This window comes from Sus scrofa, chromosome 1 (assembly GCF_000003025.6).
Source record: "Sus scrofa isolate TJ Tabasco breed Duroc chromosome 1, Sscrofa11.1, whole genome shotgun sequence".
In the NCBI taxonomy this organism is placed as follows: Eukaryota; Metazoa; Chordata; class Mammalia; order Artiodactyla; family Suidae; genus Sus; species Sus scrofa.
The window spans coordinates 213,475,309-213,500,033 of record NC_010443.5 but is presented as its reverse complement, the minus strand read 5'-3'; the positions used below and the strand labels follow the sequence as shown (position 1 = coordinate 213,500,033).

Genomic DNA, 24,725 nt, shown 5'->3' with positions numbered 1-24,725 from the left:
CAGAAAATTTTCTCAAGTCACAACAGTGGGGTGTTTTTTGGTGAAAGGATTATTAATGGCATTTTTTTCTATTTCTGAATTATCTATATTGAGGTGATACTACTCTTCTGACTTTAAAATATGTGTAAACCATTTAGGGTATAGGAAGGTGGAAACAGTCTTACCTGACCATTGTATGAGAGCAGAACATTAAAAAAAATTACTTATGGTTCATGCTTTCTTTCAAATCACTTCACTGTAACTCAAGAAAAGAGTAAGAAAAGCTATTCTTACTGTACCACTTGTCAGACATACCTAGGTATAAAATTTGACATTTCTGTGCTTTTCTAGTCTCTACTCAGATGGTGAGCTACCACTGGAGCTCAGTATTTAGCTGGGTAGGCCTATAATGACATTCATTTAAAATACTAATACATAAGCCATATATTTCTAAAAACTGGCCATGCCCCTCCTTAATTTTTTTCAGATAATTAAACAATTGAAAATGATAAATTGTCCCTTTAATGGACTTAGCAACCCTTTGGCACCAATTACATCAATTAACTACAGTACCATACTGGATCCAATATTGCATCTTCCACAGTGCATGAAAAAATATGTACGAGAGACTTTTATCAACAAGGATCAGTATCGTGTAAGGATCACCATGTCACCTGGACTGAGAATTCTCAGCATCCTTTCCATAACAACAAATTCAAGTTCTACTTTATCACCTAGAACACCACAACCCATGACTACAGTGTGGTAGGCTAAGGAGATGGACTATTATTAAATCTTTCTGGGACAAGAACAGGTGGCTGTTTTATATAGCTCCTGCTCTATGATAATATTCCTGCAATGATCAAGATTTAGATCTGTAATTACAAGAAGACCCTGATTTTCACCTCGGTTACTGATATGGATGGTACATATAATTGCAATAAAAAGCCAAGACTTAAAAAATGACACTTTGCAAGAGGTGAGTATCCCCAGGCTCCAGTGGATTAATTAGTTCAAAGTAGCCTTACATTTTTTCACTTTGTTACAGAGGGTTGAGAATGCCATGAACATAAACACTTCTACCCTTGTCATGAATCTTCTTTGGTAAGGAAAAAATTTTTAAATAATAATCTATCATAACAGAAATAAAAACAAGCTTTACCTTTTTAATTAAAACACTTTTTTGGCATAGGGGGTGAGAGATATAGTCCATTGTTCTGAGGAAATATCAATTTGATTAAAAATCAAACAAACAAACAAAAAAAACCTACACCTAACCAACATTAGATACTTTTTAAAGCATATTTAAAACAAAGCATTTTCTTGATACAAACATAGTCACAATGGAAAATAAACAAACAAACAAAAAAAAACTACCCGTAAAATGCAAATGCTACAACTAAAAACAAGAGACCCAATGGTTCTCCCCACGGAGCAGATAGAGACTTATGAAGTAAAAGGAAAAGAGAATGGCATTTGGGAACAATGACCTCAGGTCGTGTGTCCAAAAGCCAGTTAGAAGAAAGCAGGGCTCTGTTTCCAGGAACTGTTACAAAGTCCTTTAGCTTTTCTCTCTCCTCCTGGTGCTAACTGTTCAATTACAGCGCTACAGAAACATGAAGTTGAGCCTTGAACCCTTCCCTCTGTGGAAGGGAGGGTGAGGAGAGGATAGGAGAGGGGCAGTTAAAATACTTACTTAGTTTTGCCTTTATTACTCTGCCTCTCTTCCCCACCAGACCGTCAAGTGCGAGTCTGGAGGTCCTCACAGCTGGCACATTTTTCTCAATGACTTCTAACAGGTTGTTCTGGGTGTGCTTGCCAGCGCTAATTACACAAGACACTGGATTGGCTTGATCCCTGACAAAATTCCAAAGCTCTATAATAAAGCAAAGGACAGTGTGAAAGATAGCAAGAGGAGGCTAGGTAATGTTTTTGCATGCCCAAGATTTCCTTCAGGCCATCCTCCTGCTCAGTCCCTCCACCTTAACAAAGACGCACATTTGCTCTGCTCTGCATTTGAAGCTTGAAGACATCAGACTTATGGATTTGCTGAGGACAGCTTAGTCTACACCAAGTTGTCTCACTGAAGCATCCCCACTCACTCCCAGAGCAACCTGCTTGGATGTTAATTTCATGATCCCCATCCTAAGTCCTTTTCCCACTACTCCTTAACCTTTGCGTATAGCTCTGCAGTGAAAATGGCTGCAGACAGACAAAAATCACTTGGAAAACTACAGAAAAGACTCACTGAAGAAATCTGAGAGGAGAGGTTGTGGAACCGACAGAAGTCAATTTCTTTCCATATTTGACCTTCATAGAAGAGTAGTTCTCCACATTAGGCAGGTAAAAATCAAAGAGTCCACAAATTTGTCAGTAGACAAAAAGCACAGAATCAGCTATCAATTCATTTTCCTCGAGGATGAATTTGTGAGACACGGATTCTTTCACTTAACATCTGACAGGTAGATTCTTTCCTAGCATGAGCAATGGGTATCCGCAGCATGTAAATACTCTGTCTTTACTACATGTGTAACCTTGAAAATTACAAGTGATGTCTTAGGACAATCAAGGAGACCAGTGTTGTCCAATCTACCTTTGTGCAACAACAAAACTGTTCTATGCCTGTGCCATTATATATGACAGCCACTAGTCACATGTGACAACTGACCACTGAAAACATAGCTAGTACAACTGAGTTTATAATTATACTTAATTATTTAAGTAATACAGAGACTCCGTTTCTTATGGCAAAAAAAAAAAAAAAGAATAAATATCTGTCTCTTGTTCTTCCTCTGAGTGTTCTTTGAGAAAAAGCAGTAGATTCCTCATCAAAGTAGTTACTATCTGATGTGAAACCTGCCATCCACTGAGACCTCCTGCATCAGACAGAACCCCACTTCTGGCAGTTATGACAGGGACAGTGTTAAATACAAAAAGGAATGGACTTGGGTTCTGAAGACCAAGGTAGAAAGGCTAGCTCAGATAGTGAATTCTCAACATGAAGACTGCCCTTTCTAGCACCTTTGGAAGATTTCCCACTCACTCACTGAGAAATGGTTATCCCTATGGCAAAGAGGCCAGTGTGGTCCATTTGACAGAGACAAATGTATTCAGTTCTCATTGAGAGATATGGAAACATAGTGTAATTTGTGACTGTGGTACCTAAATAATCCAAAAAGGAAAAAGAGCCCTATGCTTAAAATATCTAAAAGAGAAGTTCCCAGTATGGCACAATCAGTTAAGAACCCAACTGCAAAGGTGAGTGAGCTTGGCCCACTGAGTTAAAGGATGAAGCATTACTGTAGATATGGGATAGGTCTCAGCTGTGACTTGGATTCAGTCCCTGCCCCAGGAACTTCTACATGTTGCAGGTGTGGCCATTAAAAAAAAAATTATATCTAAAAGATAATTTATTTGCCCTTTACCATGTTCATGTAGGCCTGTGGATGCAAGCTTTTATCTATTTGCTTATTTCATTATTTTTCACAATTCTAGTTGCAAAATCAATACTACTATAAAATCCTACTACATTATTGTACATCTTTTCTTCTAAATGATAAAAACTATTTTGAAAAACTTACACAATCAGAAATGGTACCAGGTCTCTTAAAAACATTTATTAAAAACTGTTCTGGCGTTCCAGCCGTGCCACAGCAGAAACAAATCTGACTAGGAATCATGAGATTGCAAGTTAGATCTCTGGCCTCGCTCAATGGGTTAAGGATCTGGCATTGCCATAAGCTGTGGTGTAAGTTGCAGATTCCCATGTTGCTATGGCTGTGGTGTAGGCCGACAGCTGTAGCTCCGATTAGATCCCTAGCCTGGGTACCTCCATATGTCACGGGTGCGGCCCTAAAAAGCAAAAAAACAAAAACAAAACTTTTCTTCACATTTATATTTCTTTTACTTAGTATCCTTTTTTTTCAGTCTGAAGAAGAGTCACTAAATGACAAGCTTGATATACTCCTTAAGGACCTCTATCATTTTTAAATGTCTTGAAATAAAACATCATTCAGAATGAGGCTAAGAAGATGCATATTTTTAAAATTTTTTTCATAGAAAGTAACCATCTGTACAATAATCCATTGTCTGCTCTACCAAGGTGATTTATTAAGGATAATGAAGCATATGATTTAATAGCTGCCGCAAATCCTTTTTCAAGTAGGATGGTATAAATAATACAAAAAGATGGTCCAATAATAGCCAAATCCTAACCTGAGAACTATTCTATATGCTAGGTCACAGGAAATTAGATGAGCTCAATTAACTGTGGAGCCAAGTGAAGTGTGGCAGTTAAGGCTCGAACCAGCGTCTCTTACTGTAGTAGTGATTATTTAGTGAAATCTGCAAGCTTTCCTATCATGGTGGAATTTGAGTAGCTCTTCCACATGACAACATAAGGCTCTCCAATTAGAAATTGACATTATAGTAGCATGACTTTTTCCAAAATCATAAGATTCCAGATCTCTGCCTATTTGTCAGTGCAAATTGTACTTGGCAGTGTTTGGCTCATCCTTACAGTCCCACTGTGCCCTGCATTTAGCAAAGATTAATGTACAATGCTTTAAAGAATAAATGCATAAAAGGGAGAGCGGGCAAGTGAGTGAATAAAATGAGGTCTCTAAGATCCTTGAAGGAAAAAAAAGTGCAATATCTTATCCCTGTGAGACCTGGTTTTAACATTTATCATCACTTAGACTTTTGAGTTCTGATGGCCAGTTGTCAAGAAGTCACCTCCTTTGGTGACAAAGGTTTCCTTAGACCAGCTTCCTATGAAGCATGGAAAAAAAAAAAAACATAGAAACATTACACAGTTTGAATGCAAGTGTCCAAACATTAGCTCCTATTTGCAAATTGCCACACTCCTCTTCCAGCTATCTTTGTTAATACTGACATCTTTACAGATCCTCATGAAATCAGTGAGGCAAATTTCTGACGACAGGAAATACAGTCAGACATGCTAGTTGTTTGGCATAAAAAGACTGCTTGGCTATGCCTTACAGACATGGCACAGCCATTCATCGATAAGCTGGCACAGCTAGTCCTGTCCCCATGCCACCCAGGGAGTCCATCTAAAATAAGATTAGATGCTGCAAATCCTAGTGTGCAAATAATACCAGGCTGTGGAAAATTTCCATGGCACAACATAAACAAGGGGCCTATGTGTGAGACATATGTCACCTTCTAAAAAATGTATGCTTTACCAGGCACAGGCAGCACCAGCATATTTCCACACTGCAGTTTCTAGCACTCATGCTCCTGTAAGCCTGGCTTGCCAGAACTGAGATCAATTTTATTAGATACCATTAGTCTCTGTTAAGGCGGTCATTTGAATAACAACAGATTGGCAAGTATAAAACTAAGGCACCTGTTGTACATTTGGCAGCCTTGATGAGGCCCCTTAAAACGAAAACAAATACGAGCTATAATCATGCCAGGCGATGGCTTTTGGTTCAATAATGACCATGTGTCAGAATTAAGTGCAGCTGGGAATTCCAACCACAGCCAGATGTAAAGGCAGATTTGTCTTGTCTGGTGGCATATGAGTAGATACACACAGTATACACAGATTTGGCTTTGTCTTGGTTTGGTAGGAAGCTAGGTAAGAAGAACTTAAGTAAAATAAAATTAATTACTCAAGAGCAACGGACAGTGCTGTCATAAACTGTAGAATTAAATATTAAACATATAGGTTGTAAGACATGGACCATGAACTAATCGACCTCTGATTTTTCTGGGGACGTTGACTTGCTGAGGGATTACTCAACAACAGTGTACCAATATTACCATGGGTTAGGTGGCAGAGATACCACTGGGGAAAAGACTTGGCTCTTAGCTTTGAAGAATTTGTAATGAATCATTGTAATAAGCAATTACAGTGCACTATGATAGACACTATATATAAACTTTGAGTCTATTTTAGTGTATAAAGGAAGGGTATCCAGGCTTGGAAGGATAGGAAGACTTCCTAGAAAAGTTGTCAGCTAAGGTAAGACCTGAAGGAAGTAGGGAGTCAGGCAAAAAAGGGAAAGGAATTTGTAGGAAAGCCAGAAAGCATGCTCAGAACTGCACACAGAAGGGTCAAAGTAGTACATCAGGGAAACAGGAAATATTTTAGCACAGCTGGAATGTATGTATGTTGCAGTGGGGGAAGGTAAACAAAAAATGAATAGAGAATAGCGAAGTACCAAGAGACAAGGTAGGGAGAATGACATCGAAGGCCAGGTGACTTTTGCTAAGTTTTTCAAGCTTTACACTCATGGGAATGGAGAGCTAATGGAATATTTGAAGGAGAAGGATGACATAATCAGTTTCTTCATGATCATGCTGGCTACAGTACACCCAAGCAACTATACAGAATTCCCAACTAAACACAGAGAGGCTGCAATCCAGGCAAAAGATGATAAGGGCCTTGCCAACAGATGCCAGCTAATACAATACAAGGCAGTGGATAACTTGGTTGAAAGAAAATTAATATTTACTTTGGTATACTTGTAAAAACAAGAGATTATTTGGAGAAAACAGATTTTAAATGATAAATTTAAAATCAAGATTGAAATTATATATTTCCTAGGGGTATTTTGGAAACAAAATCAGGTAGAGTCTAGACAAGAGTGAAAATCAGATTCAATTCAAATACACTTAGCCAATCATTTCTTAAATAGCTGAATAGGCATAACAATATTTATTGTACTTGTCATACTTAATTTATAATTATTATCATCAAAGAACATTTATTAAGAACCTAAGTATGGAAGAATCCTCACCAACCACTACCCAAGAAGGTAGCACACATAGCTCCAGGCTCCAAGCAGGTGATGTTTACAGATTAACTCACAAGACAATATGGCAAAACAGGACACTATATGCCTGTGAAAACCATTCTAGAAACCTGGGCAAAGAAGATTTAATTGTTGACATACTGGAAGAGCCATCAAAGACCAAATCCATTTTCCATGTAACTTTATTTTATATGCCATATCTGATTTAAAACTTCAGGGTGCTTGTTGTCAGAGAAAAGATAATTTTCTAGGTCATCAAACAAATTTAACATCCTGTCTTGTATTATTTATAAGACCATAATTAATCAGAAATAGGTTTCTGAGCCCTTACAAAAAAGAATACATCTAACATTTTATAAAATGGGTTAAATGGAAAAAAAAACTTATCAAATCATCTGTTATTGATCAGGAAATTAAGAGGTGAGCAGTGAAAATAAGAGTATTTTAGAAGACATTGTATTGACAAAATTTCCCAGATACAATTGTGGAGGACAGGCTGCCAAAAAATAAAATATCAGTTGCTTGGCATAATTTCATTTCTCTGATGGGAGGCTGCTCTTCAGATATCTCTGTTGGATCTATATTTCTCTTTGTAAAAATTCTTTTGATTCCTTACCTATTGGGCAGCTATGAAAATGCCAGCCTTTGTGATTTTTAAAACATGTTCTTGGTGGAAATATTTTAGTTAACCACTTCTGCTCCAGGACTGACCCCAAAGCTCAGACAGTTGTGTCACTGGCCTGAAAGCATGTAATTTTAGAGCTGAAAAGCAACTTTCAAAAAAAAAAGGCATTCAATCCAAACCAAACTGCTTAAGTCAAATAAATAAATAAATAAATAAATAAAATTCAATGCCTCCAGTCCCAAGCAGAGAAAGGAATAGAAGAGACTTTTCAAAAACGATAGTGGGAAAAATCTACAAAATGTGTAAGATTCTTCCTGAATTTGGGTCATGAAACCATGTCATTGGGTATACCTACCTGGTACACACAAAATAAATGTTTTAAAAATTCATGTCAGACACAAGAATATACTGAGTGGTTAAGAATGGAGTGGGTAAAAGTTGGGACCATTTACTTAAAATCTTGGCTTTAAGTTCCATATTTACTATATCTAGCTATGCAAACTTAGGCAAATACTTAACCTCTCTCTCTCGAATATACTGGTGATAATAAAAGCACATGTCTTACCTAGTGTTTTAGAGATTAAACATGATACTGAATGCCTGGCAAAGAGTAAGCACTCAGTAAATTTTAGCAACCATCACTATTGAGGCTTTACACATCAACCATGACTGCTATACTTCTAATATCAAGAAAATTAAAAGAAATTTGTTTTTCACCTATCTCAAAGTCCTGAAAATCATGAGAGGTTTCAATTGAACAATTAGTGTTCACATTCGTGATTGCAACTAAATTAAAAAAAAAGGGCATATAGTTCTTGAGTTGAGAATTAGAAAATGAGAGAATAATTAGGAGGCTTTCAATGGATGCAAGTTCGGACAGCTGGCAAGGAGACAACGGGGAGTCCAAGAACATTATTGGTAGAACCAAAGAGGTTCCTGAGGGCAGAGTCTTCTCCCTGAGGGTGGGGACTCTGATGCTGTATGTAACTCCACTGGGGCTACTCTGAGAGGGGAGGCTGGACACACAAGTTAGGATGAGACTGAAAAGGCCTCTGACTGCTGTGCTGACAAGGCAGCACTTGAGTCTGCAGAGGTGAAAAGGTTTGCATTTCAGAAAGCAAAAGTGTGCAGGAAGAACTGAAAAAGAGAAAGGAGAAAATGAGGTACCAAGGCAAAATAAGTAGACCTAAGTATGGATGAAAGATTATATTTTAGGTTTATAAAATGAAGAATGTGGGATAAAGGAGAGCCTTCTATTTCTCAACCATCTAACAAGCAGATTTAAAAAATGCAGATCTGGAACACCAGAGAGAAGTATGAAAATTTCAGGGTCTTCTATGTAGAAATCATTGCTCCTAGAAGAAGCAGATAGGAATATCCCACTTGAGAGTGTAGACAGTGAACAGAAGGGGGCCTTAGGTAAAACAATAAGGGTTTAGAATTGAGATAGAGACATCTCAAAACATCAAATGAAGGGGAAAGAATGTTGAAGAAAGTAATAGTCAAAGAAGGAACTCGGAGAACTTCTGTCCATAGAATATTTCCAACAGAAGCAGCTCTCCAAAATGTATTCCTCTAGTAAACACTACATAATTCCTTACCCCCCATCACCACCCAAAAAAAAAAGTGAAAATCATTACTTAGCAAGTAAGTGGATTTAGAATACTTAAAACATTTCCAATAGATTACTATTATTAACTTTTAGCTAGATACTCCATTCAAATTAAGATATAAGCTATAATTTATAAATAAATTAAGATATAAAACATGTATCTTAAAATCACATACTATGACTCCTAGCCTGGGAACTTCCGTGTGTTGCAAGTTCGGCCCTAAGAAGCAAAATAAAGAAAATAAAACAAAATAAAAATCACATACTGAATTAGTTCAGCCAGAAAAGTCAAAAGTAGTAAAGTAGTAGATGTATTTTCTCTCTTAAAATCTTTTAACAATATCTCGACTAAGTTACTGTTAGAAGAAGTTCAAATACATATCTGTGGGAGTCAGGGGTCTACCTGTGCAGTAAGAAATCATTAGCACATGGTTCTGTTCTATGTGTTCCTCTGGTTGGCTGGAGCAGTAGGAAGGGGCGGTGGGGGCTGGAGGAAAAAATTATTTTAAACTTTGAAAACAAATGTCTTTTGGCCTATAATGGAATACCAGACCACATTTGATGTGTCTAGTCTAATTTTTCTCTGTGAAATTGTACTGGCGAATCTTAGGGAGAGACAGAAGGCAGTAAATTCCTATCCTCCATCAATACATTTGACCTCAGAGCAAACCCCACAACTGGCTACAGGCACCCACCATCCATCATTGCTCTTGAAACCTGATCTTTCATGGAAGGACAGCTGCACTGGGCAAAGAGCTAAGGCGCTTTCTAAGATGTATTACCATAAAAAAAAAAAAAAGGCAATTCTGTTGCTTCAGTATTTCAATTAACTGCTTTTCTAAACATGTCTTCCCCCAGACTGCAATTTCACATTTTCACATCAAATATCATCAGGAATCTCTTAATACATTTTTGATTTTTGAGCAAAATGCTCTCTTTGTACATTTTAGGTAAAATCATTTCTAACTTTTGCTTTAAAAGCTTTCTGAGATAAACAGTGTACTAGGGCATACTAATGTCTACAGACTTCTAAAAATGTGTTGGAGAAGAAAAGGTAGTTCCAGCATCTGTAGTAATTATACCACAAACACAACACAGTGCACAGGGGGCAAATTAAACCAAACACGCATATCCAACGAGTCTTGATTTTAAATCAAGTAGCAATAATTTATAGCAAATAGCTAAAGATAGCAGAATACCAACATACAAGCTAACGTTATTGAATAGACCATGTCCATTATGTGACTCCTACACCTAGTTTTTTTTTTTTTAATTTAAAATACAAAATAAAACAAATTCTTATGTAACTGGATCTTCATTACATCTATGGCTATTTTCTCTATTTTACAGATGCTGAAACAAGATCCTAAAATGTTATACCATTTCTCCCAAGATCCCACAGTGATTAAACTAAGGTATAAATTCAATTTTTCTTGCACTGAATTTATACCCATTGCAGTAGAGAAAAAAAGGAAGTACGGAAGCTATTGGCAATCTTTAGCATTAGCTTTATATACACTAAATATGCACATGGTTAAATAAGATTAAACAGTAACTGACTGTCAATTATTTATAAAATCAGTACTAATATAAATCTTTTTGTTAATAAAAGGAGTCCATTTACTGAAGCTTAAAAAAGAAGTAACTTGTTACTTGTGACCCAATGATTACAGATGATCATTTACTATGTTTGAAATCACACTTATCTCCTAATCCCAAAGCACCACTGAAAAGCACAATTTTCTAAATGCAATTCACGTATCTCAATTTAGTTAGCTACTGCTACATTAAGAATATAGCTTGAGGGCTGCTGGGGAGAAAAAGACAATTAAGAATTTATAAATTCAATTAATCTCATGAAACTGACAGAGTTGCGATGTTTAAATCCAGTAAATAGCAATATGGTAAAGGTCACAACGCTCCTGACATTGTTATCTGAATGTCAAAGTAAAGTCCCGTTTCTGGCCAGTGAACTCAAAGAACTAGAAGAAAGTCTAGCTTTAGATGACTGCTTTTGCTCTTATATTTTGTTAGAAATGCTGAAGAAGTCAAAGAGGAGCCTGTCACTTAAGGGCGGCCATTTGCGAAGGAAGACAAAGCTTCCCGCTGCAGGCTGGGAGTGAGGAATATTCAAGTTGTCTCGATACTGTTCGCCCCCTGATATCCCTGATCCAATGGCTTGCAGACAGCTTTCCAAATGGCCCTCCCTCTCATTTCATTTATTGATCTATGACATACAGGGATTGATTTGGGGGACAGCAGAGCTTGAAAAGTCAAGGAAAAGTCCAGTTATGCCCTTTGTTTTCTGTAATTTTTCAAAAAGCTATAGAGTAGCTGGCAAGTACTGATAGGATCCTATTAAATATATCAGCATCAAATAGAAAACAATGAACAGGAAGATAGTGAACACATCATATCTAGAGGGAGGAGGCCAGACGTCACAGGCTATTTTAGTTATGCTTTTTTTCCCCAACAAGTTGCTCTGAGGAGTGTGGCAGATATCTGGACACGATACCTAAAAAACTTTAAGGTCTGCCTTAAAAATATTTTATAAATAAAATGTTAAGAGAAGAAAATGAAAACTGCTGATCACATGAAAGCAAATGGGTAATTTATTAAAGGGGAAATGAGGGATTTAGGCTTGAAATGTAATCTCGTGAGTTACATCTTTCAAGAATTCTATTTCATTAATGCTTCAGCCTCCTACTGTTGTCATGACTCTATTATTTAGGTTACATTAGGTCAGAGACTTCTGTAATGTGTAAGCTTCTGCTCTTTGACCTCCTGGAAACTTATGACGTAAAGAAAACGCTGAACTTGTACACAGGAGGCTACAATTTCATATAATGAGCAATCAGTAAACACAAGCCATTTATTATTTTAGATATCTTTCTTAAGGGTTTAATTGTGGAGAGTTGAAACACATTTTTAAAGTGCATGGGGGGCAGGGATCTGGACACTTTTAATTGTCAAAACAAATGCAAGCCAAGCATGACATTTTAATAAGTGCTACCAACTACTAATTAGAAGCAAATGAGATTATCTATATAGAAAACATATCCCCCAACAAAACTATCCTTTGGTGGAAATGTCACTGTGCTATGAAATAACAGAAGCTTAAACAAGTGATGTTTTGTTGGAATGAAATTTACTGACAAATCCCTTCTAAGCAATCTTCTTCCACATTATCAGGTTTCTCCTGTTGACGTGTTATATAGGAATCCTCAATCTTGTAGTTCACAGAAAGAACGACTCTCTCTTTGCTCTTGGCAAATCATTGATAATATAAAAAGAAATGTTTTAAACACTGACTTTGCTTGAGGCTGCAAGTTGCCTTCGTGCCATCACAAGTAAATAGCTTTCTTAAAAGATTTTATCAAAGAAACCAAACAGTACAAAGAAAGAAAAATAACTCCATAAGGCAATAAGACACTCAGAGTAAGCCCGCTTAAAATATAACTAATTTACTCAAACTAATCTTTTCAACCAAAAAACTACCTTTCCTTTAAGAAAATGGGAAAAAATAATATATTCCTTAAATACTCTCAGAAACTAAATAATTCTGTCTTTCTATATAGTACTTCATATATCTGGGCTTAAAATATGAATCCTTAAAGTATATGTTGTGGCTTAAGTTGAATACATCACATTAAAGGTAAAGTTTATTTTTGAGATTACCAGAAAATTTGGGGAATTAGAAGGGCACCCATGACCACATGTTAAATGTATACATTTAAAGAGGTGAACCTAAAAGTATGATGTTCTCAGGATCATAAATTAGAGCATACACATATTTCAGGTCTCAGAGTACCCCCAAAACACATGCTGAAACTAAAGCAGAGTAGTTTTAAAGCAAAATCACCTTGAAAATTTCATCATTCCTGAGACGGCACTTTTCATATGTGATGGTGTTAACAAATTCTTATTTATCCATAGGATCATTTTAAAAACAGAAGTGTTCAATGGCTTGATAAATCAAGTTTGGTCTGAAGGAAATCCAATATGCAAATACTTGCAGTGCGCTCTTCTACAAATAGTCACCCTTGTCAGTTTGAAAAACTGAAAATCAACAACAGAACAGTGTAAGTATACTTGACCTTATTGCCTAATGTCTATCAAGATTGCCACAGCTGGTCGATTTCAAATTTGTGAAACTGACACTTAAAAATGTATGGTGCATCTCCAGTGTGGGTCCCTCAAGTGCTGACTAAACTGTAGTCACAGCCTCCACCTGCACAGCACTTACAAAACTAGTTTAATCACACCATCAATCTATGACTACACATTCCTTAAAGTAATTCTGCTTCATTTCTCTTTTAATCTTACATTATGCAAATAACATCCTTATCAGTCCAATAAAGAAAAGTTATTAATGTTCCTACTTGTTTATCCTTGAGATACACTGAGAAAGTAGGGTCACATATGAATTTGCACAAATATCTCTCCTATGTTTCATGCTTTCTCTGAAAAGTCATCCTTACACCAGCAGTTTTGGAAAAGATCTAGACAATGTTCCTGAAAAACCCTTTAATCAAAGTCTACTAAGGTCTGAGCATGAGTTAATAGGTTAAAAAGACAAAACAAAAACTTAAAGGACTACCTGATTTTTTTCAAATGCCTCTCTAGGAGGGTTTGCATATGCTATACCAGGGTATCTCCTGGATATAAGAACAGTTATACAGGCCCCTAGTGGCTTAGCAAATAGCAGCAGATGAGGGGATTCCAAGTCTTAGTTCTTTGACTAAGACTTTTGAGATATTCTGGCTTTAAATGAATGTCAATCTTAAAAGGCAAATCAAATCATTGTATTTAATACTTAAGTAGTTTCACTTGTGTGGTTATCTACTGAAACACATATATATTAAAATAGAGGACTGCATTTCATTACTTTAGTAACTACAAGTACACCAGTCTAAGAAGAATTTGTGTTACATAACCTCCTCAATAAAATATTTAATTCATCCACCTCTTTACATGTCATTACAAACGTAATATATTACTCATATATATTAAAATATATTTGAGAGACATTTTCCTCTTTGAATCTCATTTCTACTATACCATTATTACTGAGAGCCTTGAGAACAGATTATTTCTATGCAAAGCGCTCACTATTTAAAATGAAATATAGATATAAACCAAATGCCACTCTTAAAATAGTAGAAATCTAAAATAAAAATATTTCCTAACAATAGCCAGTGATAAAACTTACACTGGAGTATGTCAATTTAAGAAGATCTACAATTAATAATACCCCTTGATCCTCATCCTCTAGCTGTCTTTCCTTTAAAAAGAAAATTCTAGGCAGGCACATTTACAGCTTTTAGCAATTTTTAACTGGACACAATCTGACAGCTGAATTCATGAAACTGACCAGCTTGTCAATTTCACACTTTGAAAGTACAATAATAGCTGATAGCATGAGGGTGAATTTAAGAAATCTGTCACAGAATTGCTAGCTCCATTGAAAAGCAAAGTACAGTACATAATTATGGGAGGTGGGAGACAGGGAAATTTTTTTTCTATTGTCCATTTAGGATGTCTGTTTCAAGAATTAGGACACTGAGCATTGAAATTATATTCTCTCTTTGCCAAGCCAATAAAATAATTTCTGCAGCATATAACAGAATGTTTTCAAAATACATATAATATCTATCCATCTTTGTCCCAGATCTCATCATATTACCAACATGTCATAATCTTTAAGCTGGTGTCATCTAAATACTCCTTTAATTCAGAATATTTCGAGTCTTGGTAGTATACTACCCTGATTTTTACTCAAGTTGAGTGCTGGGTGTGTACACTTTGTATTCTATAGTGATAGAATAGCTAAGATGGTCAGAAGTATGAACAGACAGACGACCTCCCCATATGTATGCTACAGGATGGTTGGAAGAACACACCAAAGGGAAAGGTCCGAATTTGAAGCTCTGAGGGTCCAATTGACAATCTATCTGAAGTCGCAAGCAGTTACTAGTCTCTGAGAGGCTCAAAGACTATGCTCTTACGTCACATGCACTGTGACTGTGGGCACATAAAAAGGGGAGCAAAAAAAGGGAGAAAAAGTTTAAGAGAAAATACAGAGGAGCGATCTCTCAGGAATCTTCCTGGGTGCTTAAGGCACAAACTGTAGAGTGGTGTGAGGGATCACTCAAGAATTCTGGAGAACAGAAGAGACATTCAGCAAGTCCTGCACTGGGTGGCAAGCTGGAAACAATACAAGTGGATTGTGATAGTCCAGGTTTGGGAGAATGGAACTACTATGCAGGATACTGGAGCACCCAATTAATGAAAGCCAAGCTCACACTCAATGTTGAGGATTTTTTTTTTTTTTTTTTGGAAGCATTAGAAAACTGACTTAATCTGTTAATGCTTCTAAATGAAAATTAGCCTCACGGATAAACAATTCAAGTTTTCTCCATGCTTATGTAAAAGCTACAATAAATCGATAGAAAGCAAAAAAAAAAAAAAAAAACGTTTGGTTTCTTAGCGGCTTTCTTTTTAAAGTGTTTTCTACAACTTGAACTTTTCAGTATAAATTCTCCGTTCCCTTCCCTACGGAAGGAGTGTGTAAAAAGAACGTATTCCCCTAGCAGAACTACGAGCTTTGATTCTACCATGAAAAGGTCTCCAAAACAATCCCCCTCCTCTAAGGCAGCCGCGTACTTTGATTCCTGTTATTTCTCCTTCTCCCCACTAGTTCAGAGGACAGAAAGAAAAAGAAATTGCCCCCTCAACCCAAACCATCCCTCTTTAAAACCGTAATCCTTGCCCCTAAAAAGAAAAAAAAAAAAAAAAATGTGGTGGCAGAATCCCTGGGTAGGGTCGGATTGCCCCGCCGCTCCTCCATTTCCCCAATACTACGCCCACCCCAGGAGGAGAAAGAGGGGATCGCACAAAAACACAGATTCAAACACCCTCATTCCCTAGAATTGCTACTCTCTGAGGCTTTATGGGAGAAACGAACCCGTGCATTGGGAGGACCTCTGCCCAAGGAGGTTCAGAAGAGCAAACTGTGCGCTCCGAAGCCGGGGCGCTGGGCTCGCGGACGTGGAAGTGTGTAGCTGCGGCCCCCGAGGTGCGGGTTGCGGGAGCCAGGCTCAGGGCGAGCCTCGGGCGCAGACCAGGGAGGACTCTGGGGGGTGGATCAGGTCAGCTCGGGGGACTCACCTGGTCATGTTGGCTCCGGGCAGTAGCCTCCACCGCCTCCCGCGCCGCCACCAGCACTTTGCTCCAGCGCCTTCGCGCCCCGCCACGGCAGCGCAGCCCGCGCCTACCCCGGCCGCCGGAGTCCGGGCGGCCGATTTAATCCCGCGGAGCCGCCGCCCCCGCCGCGGAACTAACCCCAGTGGCTGCCGCCGCCCGGTCCTCGCGCGGCCAGCCCAGTCCAGAGCGAGGAAGTGGAGGAGAGTCAGCGAGTGAGTCCAAAAACCCGAAATTCAGCATCCAAAGGAGCGCGTCCCCCCGCCCTCCCTCCACCCCTACCCCCTTCTCCTCCTCCTCCTCCTCTTCCCGGGCCGTCCTCCTGGCCCTTCTGAGTCCGCGGCTTCCGCGGCGGTTTCTCCTCTTCCCGCTCCTCCAGCTCGCCCTGCGCTCGCTTCTCCCGCAGCCGCTGCCGCCGCCGCTGTGTGTCTCCTCTCCCTCCTCCTCCTCCTCCTGCTCTTCCTCCTCCTCCCGCTCCTCGACGCTCCGCCGCTCTCGGCTGGGGGGTCCGGGCCGTGTATCCTCTCCTCCCTCCGCCTCTCCTGTTTCCTCCTTCCTGCTGCTGCTTCTTTTAAAGAGGAGTCTTTGGCCACAAATAGCAACTCGGCTGCCCCCCTCAGAGCCTCCCTCCCTTTTTCTCTTCTTCCCCCCAAAAGTGAAGCGCAAAGGAGAGGTAACCAGAAACTGGCCGGCGGGGGGAGAGGGGAGGCGGGGCAGAGGGGGGCGAGGCGACGCCTGGAGCCCGGCCCGCGCGGAGTCAAGGGATGGCCAGTCCTGCCCAATCCTTGGACCTGGCGTGAACCTGGCCGTTAAGGTTGAGGGAGAGGTGGTTTGGTGGGGGAAATTAAAAGAAAAGAAAAAAAAAAAAATCTCAGGAAAGTGATTGGAAAGGCTCCTCTCTTTGTTTCCCTGTCTGGGTGATTTCTAAAATCCTTGTAACGTGCAGGGGATCCCACGAAATCGCGGTGCCCTAGCGCTGAGGGATTGTGCGTGCGCGTTGCCAGTGCGAAGACTGTGAGTGTGGGTGCGCCTGGGCGAGGGGAGAGCCAGGCTCGCTGCCCCCGCTGGCGAATCCCTGAATCTGGCCCACTGGCCCACTGAAGGGCCAGAGAGCTGGATGGACGAAGAAAGGCAGGAGAGCTGGGAGAAGGCGCGGGGGGCGCGCGCGTGCATACACACACACACACACACACACACACACACACACTTGCAGAGGAGGGGGCTGGGTGACGTCACTCCCCAGCATCCATCCTCCAGGCAAGAAGAGACCCCCCCCCCCATCTATAAAATTCACTCTACTCCTAAGAGATGCACACAGGAGTGCTTCCTGCTCTGGGTCCCTGAACACAGGAGGAAAAATGCTGGTCACAACCCATTCAAAGGAGTGATACCATTATAAGGAGCGTACATTGAAGAGACACAGTTTGTGACCACAGCCTCAGTTCACCTTGGTAGCCTCATTGAGGGATGTTTGGTGGATCCACTTTGGAGTCAGGAAGAAAAGGAAGTATTGAATCAATCTTAGTGTAATGGCTCTTGTTTTGCTTCCATGCCACTTGCTTTATGATGTTGAAAATGCAGTGCTCCTGGCTCTGTCTGAAGGACACCATCAAACCCTCTCCCTTGACATTAACTCAGTTGTTGGGCTACTCCATGTGGACTGTTAGCTTAAGAGGTACATTTTAACCTTCTTTACTCCTCAAGGATCTCCAGCATGTGGAAAAAGTCAGCAGCTGGAAGCCACCATTGGAGACTGGCCTACCAAAATTTTATTAGAAACTTGATCAGAAAGGTTAAGTAAAGTCAACCTACTTCCCTTGCTCTTTGTGTGTGCAGGCCAGCATATACACACAATACTTATTCCTGCAGGCTCAAGGCTGTCTTTGAAAGAGGAAAGGTAAGCAGACCCCTTAGATTCAGCCTAAGGATCCTATATCCTGACTGCAGTCTCAAGCTGCCTGTTTGTTCCCACCATTTGCATGCTGTGTTCCTGAAAAGCACCAAAGAATTGGTCAGTAATCCTCTGACTTCTGTGTGCTTTAAAAAGAAGTCACATATTTTTGAAAGGAGTCTTGCTAAATGTATAGTTTTCAGTAATTTGAGGGAGGCGGGGATCATCTTAGCATGACTCTTCTTGGTTTTTCTTTTTTTTTTTAAATGGTTAGCCTCATATTAAAAATCAAGAAGACCTGTGCAAGCCTCCAGAGGTCTCTGATAACACAAGATACTGAAATGCTAAGCAGGTATGCTGGACACCTGGGCCCTGTGCCCTAAGGATGATTTCAGAAAGCTGAGCCTCAACCCAGGTGATTCTCACTCAAGGTGTAAACTCCTATTGGGCTTTTTCATTGCCACATCCTCCCCCATAAACTGATAAGTCCCACTTTTTTTGTGCAGAGTTGGATGTTAGAGGAACAAACACAGTTTTAAAAACCCTTATATTTCCTCTGCTGTTGTCTTTGGTAGGGATAGACACATGCCTCTACCTCATTTAAGAATATTTAACTAGGTCTGACCTTATTTAAAATCCCAGCTCACAAACTCTAAAAAACTTATGGTTAACAAAGGGGACAAGTGAGGGGGATGGACTGGGGGTTTGGGATTGACATGTGCACACTGAGGTAGATGGAACAATAGGCCCACAGGAAGCCCTACCCAATATTCTGTGATAATCTATATGGGAAAAGAATCTGAAAGAGAACAGATATGTGCATATGTATGACTGAATCACTTTGTAGTACAGAAGAAATTATCACAACCTTGTAAATCAACTATATGTCAATAAAACTCAAAAAAATCAAAAGAAATTACTATTAATACTGAAAGAAAAAAAATCTCAGCTGGGAACTCTGATTACTATCTGAGAGCACAGTCAAAGAAGAAATAGTATCAATGTACCTCACTAGTAACAAGTTAGATTAGCTAGAGAATTTAGTGGTGATGGTTACCAAGATGTACAAGTGGGAAGAAAAGGGACCCAGAAATCAGAGGAGACAGAGGACAATATAAGTCAATGACAAATGCCCAAAGACTCAACTTTCCTGACATCCTGAGGTTCTAGATGTTCCTGTTCCTGCCCCACTACAACCAGGAGATTAAAAAAAAAAATTGTAGCAGTAGCAGGAAGTGACTAGAAAGTCTGAGCTGTCATTACACAGAAGAGACAGTTTTATTTTGGGATGATAAGAGAAATAGCAAATGGAGGAGCCATACTTTCTCTGTACATCTGAATTGTGGTGGGAATAAGAATGCTGTCTAATATACACATATCAATACATTCAGATCAGATTTGTAACAAAACAGCATCTAGTATACCCTCTAGAAGAGTTTACCATTTGGAGGTTTGAGGTCAAAAAACATCAGAGTGGAATAATCATCTGTTGAAATCACCAAATTTTACAATTAAGGAAACTGAGTCCCTGAGAGTTAAAGGTGACTCAACTCTTTATTGGTAGAAGCAGAACAAAACTACAGATGTCATGATCCAATGCCCACCTCCCAGCTATTCCTAATTACCTCCCAGTTCTGGATCCAAGAAGCCATTTTTGCAACTTATAAATAAGAGTATGGAATATTTTTAAAATATAAATAAATACATACAGGAAAATGAAGGTAAGGTACTAGGCATTTTCTTAGTTCCCTTTCAGCTCTAACATTCTTTGATGAATAGCACACAGGAGCTTTGCTATAGCACAACCCCCTCTAGTGCATAACTCAGCATACGATGAGTATGAGTCTATTTTGGACCCCATCCAAGGAAGTTAATTCCTAGAAGTACTCGAAAGATTTCACTCTCATGTATCATGAAGCATCCTAAAAAGAAGACTGAAAATAATCACAAGGACAATAGTAGTAATCATTTGTTACACTTGTGTTATATACTAAACATCATGCTATCCCACTGTTTTTTGAGAGGCACATCATGACCTTTGCTGGGTCAAGAATCTAGTGGGTCAAGAACAATATTTCAAATGAAAGTAGAGAATAAAAGAATAGTGCATTATATATATCAAGTATTATTTTGTGAGACTTATGTTTCCATTATGTGGCTAGTGATCAAAAGAAAAAAGTTTCAAAGCTTAACAACAGACCTAATAATTAAATATTATTAGCCCCATTGTATAAGTGAGAAAACAGGAACAAAGATAATAAGTAATTTGGCCAAGTTGACATAGCTAATGAGTGGCCAAGCTAGACTCTGGAAACTACTTCTCTTTGATTTCAAAATCTTGCATTTTTACTTCTTTTCTGATTATAAATTATTAGCCAAGGAACTAAATAATTGTTGATCATATTTTGTGAAGTCTACAGTGGTTTGTATTAAATCCAGTTAGAATGGAGAAACACAGCATAAGGTCAAATGATGTGTTCTAAAGATAGTAAAGAATTTAAGGCACTGACATGAATATCTGAGGCAACTTCCTATAGGTACTAGCCACACCTAATATACTTCATTAATTTGCAGCTAAATGCATACATGGAATAGCAATGAATGGTTTTAATCCTCAGATAACTTAAATATTAATCTCTACAAGCTTTAAAATGTTTGAGAGAGTTTTTCAAATTTAATTCATGCAGCATTTCACAGTAGCTTATTTCTTGATCAAACACAGACCTGGCACATGAGAAAGATAAAGCAAAACACAGTCCTTAAAATAAACAATATTTTAATTCATTTGAAAACACAAGATATACACATAGAAAGTAATCAGGCTACACTACAATTCCACCTAAACTGGGAAGAAGAAAGGAAGACACCTCAAGAGCCATGCTAATTTTTTAACTCATAATGTTTTATGGATTCTACCTATGATATTGCAAGTTTAGGTGCTATTATTCCCATTCTCCAGATTGGAAAGCTCAAACTCAGAATGAGCGGGTGATTGAAATAAGTGTTTATTCTTGATCTTTCTGATTCCACTACCCAAAGACATTTTACAAACAGGTTGGGCTTCCAGTAGGCAGAGGTGGTTACAGATTGTGAGACATGCTGTGCAAACGTTCACACTTCTGTCCATGTGAAAGAAATGCACTTTCTCGTTTCCTCCCGGGCAGCATTTCTTGTTGCTATCAGGCAGCAGGCTTCTTTTAAAGAAAAGGAGATCCACGTCTTTTTCTAAAGAGAGGCCTAGGAAATCTAGGCCCTCTACCCTGACTCTGTTCGGTTCTGCTGCTGCATTTCACCCTTACCTGCTGTGTGTAGAGGACGTTATGGTACGGTGCTATTTTCCATTGGCTCTGCTACTGGAGATTACAGCATGCGACGGTGACAAATGGATATTCCCATTAAATTCTTTAGTAGAGTGGGGCATTCCATTAACCACTGGCACTATCCCAACCCAAGTGAAACACTGGGTCATTTTTTTTTCTTGTGAGCAAGAAGTGAAGGGGGAAAACAAAGGATAGACTCTAATTACCTTCCGTATTTTTTTAGTGTTGCATGCATTATGATAGCAGTATATTACAATTATTTATAATTAATATATGACAAGCTGTCAGCTAAAATTTAACAGGTGATTTGTCAAGAAGTTCCATTAACTAATACATTAAGCAATAGATTTCAGCATTTCCTAACAATAAAAGTGTGTTTTGGTTTTGTTGTTTTTTAATCTATTGCATTTAAATATTCAGAGGCCATCTGTCTTTATATATTTGCAGCTTCTTTAAAAAATATAACTCGTGTTAACACAAAATAGGCACTTTGTTAGTAATGTTAAGGAATAAGCACATTTTTTGTCACTTTAACCTTTAAATGCTAATGTTTTCACTGAGGAAACTAATTGCCTCATGTTTATTTTTAAGTTTTAAACTTATATGATTTTTATACATTTGTCAAATGATGTGTTTGGTGGTAAAGGCAAAGCTAGATGGAGAGGAAAGTAATTGCCATTTCTTATGTTCCATTTAATGTTTGTATCTTACACTAGAGAATTTTGAAATGAAGGAGTATTTTTAAATACAGAAAAATATTAAGAAGTCACCAGAAAGCTAATAATTAATCACTAGAAGGAGAAATCTACAGGCACTGTTTTGCTGAATGGCACAAGAATAGGGCACATGATGGAAATGAATTGCTGAGATTTCTGGAAAGGGATAAGAATCTTTAAAAGAGGAAAAGCTTAGTTTCAATATCTATGGAATATCAATTCATGGGACATAACCTGGAAATGAAGTTAAACTTGAAACTACAGGTTTATTATGGTTCCATGGCATTGTTTAAGAGGATGAGAGAAAAGTAAAGCAGCATTTGTTTAAAATTTCATTTGCACAAGGCTGACTCTTATCTTTCAAGACTAGGATGTGCTGCAGGATGTTAATGACTCCCAATCAACTACTGTAGAGGGTGCTGAATCTCCTTAACGAAAGAATGTGCTTCAAGATTCAATGGTTAGAAAAAGAGGAAAAGCAAATAAAAAAATGAGGGTAAAGCTGGAAGTACAACAGCTTTTCAAAGCAATTAACACTTCCATGTCCACCAACCAAGCTGTCTTAACAGTTTTAGCAAGGAAGCCATACAGAGTCGACGTGATTTGTCAAGGGTCTTCTGAATAGGGTTTCAGAAAATGATTTTCAGAAACTCACTCAGAAATAAAATGCCACAAGTTGATTTCCATGTACTAGGGAGTGTATCTCTTTACAGGATGAGAACTATAGATGACCAGTAACAAACCAGTCCTTGTATCCTGGACCAGGATCCCCATTACCATATGTCACCTTGCTTCCTAGATATAGAAGTGTTCTCAAGTATAGCTGTGGCTGCTTCTCCAGGTATTAAAGAGCAGTTTTCTAAACAGCAAAGACGGGGAGTTCCCGTTGTGGCAAAGCGGAAACGAATCCAACTAGGAACCATGAGGTTTCGGGTTCGATCCCTGGCCTCACTAAGTGGGCTAGGGATCCGGCTTTGCCATGAGCTGTGGTGTAGGTCACAGCTGTGGTGTAGGTCGTAGATGTGGCTCGGATCCCACATTGCTGTGGCTCTGGCCTAGGCCGGCAGCAACAGCTCCAATTTGACCCCTAGCCTGGGACACTTCATGTGCTTTGGGTGCAGCCCTAAAAAGGCAAAAGGCAAAAGGTAAAAAAAAAAAAAAAGCAGACATTAAGACAATCATATTTTTAACTACGAATCAAACCTTTCTCTTTCTCCTATACTTCTATACTTATACTTCATTACATAACTATTTCTACTGGGCATGTCCATACTTGGCTATTAATGTAATTTTTCAGCTGTTTTGAGCAGATTCATATCTGATTGGAGCCCAAAGCCCTTATCATAGGGCTTAGAGCCCTCTATATACTCCATAAATATTTGAAAAAGTAAAGGAAGAGCAGGACGGAGCTAGGAAGAGGGAAAGAGGAAATGAATTGGTTGTCAGTTACTCATTTAATGGGAAATGTCACTTTCTTCACAAAGCTTCCAGTTGTTCACTAAGTGGAATGAATCTCTCCTGGCTCTGATCTCACATTCTTTCCTTTTTCTTCTCATTTCCTATTTCTCTGTAATTTTTGTGTGTATATATTTGAACCCTCTTAAGCTCTGAGCATCTCCACACTCTTGCTATCATGATCAGAACCTGGACTGTATATAGATCTCAAAAGATTTCAGCTGCATGACTCAGTGGAGGGTACCATAGGCTCAGATGCCACTGTGTCTGGTCAGATGTCACCTTCATATTCCCTCTTATCAAGCCTGTGTTGAAAGGTACAAGACCACGACCACGAGTTGAGTCAAAGGTAAACTTAAAGAAGCAAAATACACAACAAAATGTCACAGGCCAGAAATAATAATAGAATCTGAACAGGATTGGAGGGACTCAGTTCCATAGCTTTCTGGATGAGAGTAATTATAAACTTTCAAAATTTCCTACAAGATGTCAAAATAACTGATAAAATCAGCAGAAAAAAAAATCCTTCATACTTCTGACTCGTAGTGAACTATATCTTTAACTAGATGTACTCTGTTTGGTGGGCAGAGCATTCATTTGTCTGTAATTTTTTTCCTGTATCATCAAATACTATTCCAAAGCATTCTGATTTTCAAAACTCATTTCCTACATCTCCAAAATTACTAGTAACAATAATAGGTCCAGCAGAAATTTAAAGAGACAAGGTAAAAGCTATTCTTTCTCAAATATATGATTCTTATATAGTCTATTCAAGTCAATATTTGTTTTGTAAATGTAGAAACACCAATCTTGTTTAGTTATTATCTGTTTTCACTTCTTGAAGATCCTACTTTATCTCTTCTTACCACTAGAACCCATCTGTTCAATATAAACATTTTTCATGTTCTTTGGACTAGTACAGTAATAATCGTTTATATATTCCTCTCCTAATCTTTTTCTTATTGGCCCCAATTCATTCTCCACTGTGCTGCCCAATTAACTTTAACAAAGCACAAATCTGATTATGTAACTTCCATACTCAAAAACAAACAAAAAACCTCAGTTGCTCATTATTACTGACTAAAGTAAACACAAATGTTCTACCAGCATTCAAAGGCCCCCACAAATGGAATGCTGCCTGA

General features: G+C 38.6%; 1 protein-coding gene across 14 annotated transcripts in view; it reads right to left on the bottom strand.

Annotated features, from left to right (window-relative positions):
• The window catches only part of PTPRD (protein tyrosine phosphatase, receptor type D), a 2,180,605-nt gene that overhangs the window by 512,980 nt on the left and 1,642,900 nt on the right, over window positions 1-24,725 (bottom strand). For 2 of the 14 annotated variants that reach the window (XM_021074337.1, XM_021074361.1), the window contains exon 1: window positions 16,169-16,277. The exons of 6 other annotated variants lie outside the window; for them this stretch is intronic. The gene's annotated coding sequence lies outside the window, so the exon portion shown is untranslated. Of the gene's footprint in view, window positions 1-1,675; window positions 3,668-16,168; window positions 16,690-24,725 lie in introns of those variants that run through there. 6 more of the 14 variants (XM_021074376.1, XM_021074352.1, XM_021074345.1 and 3 more) reach the window with 6 other exon arrangements.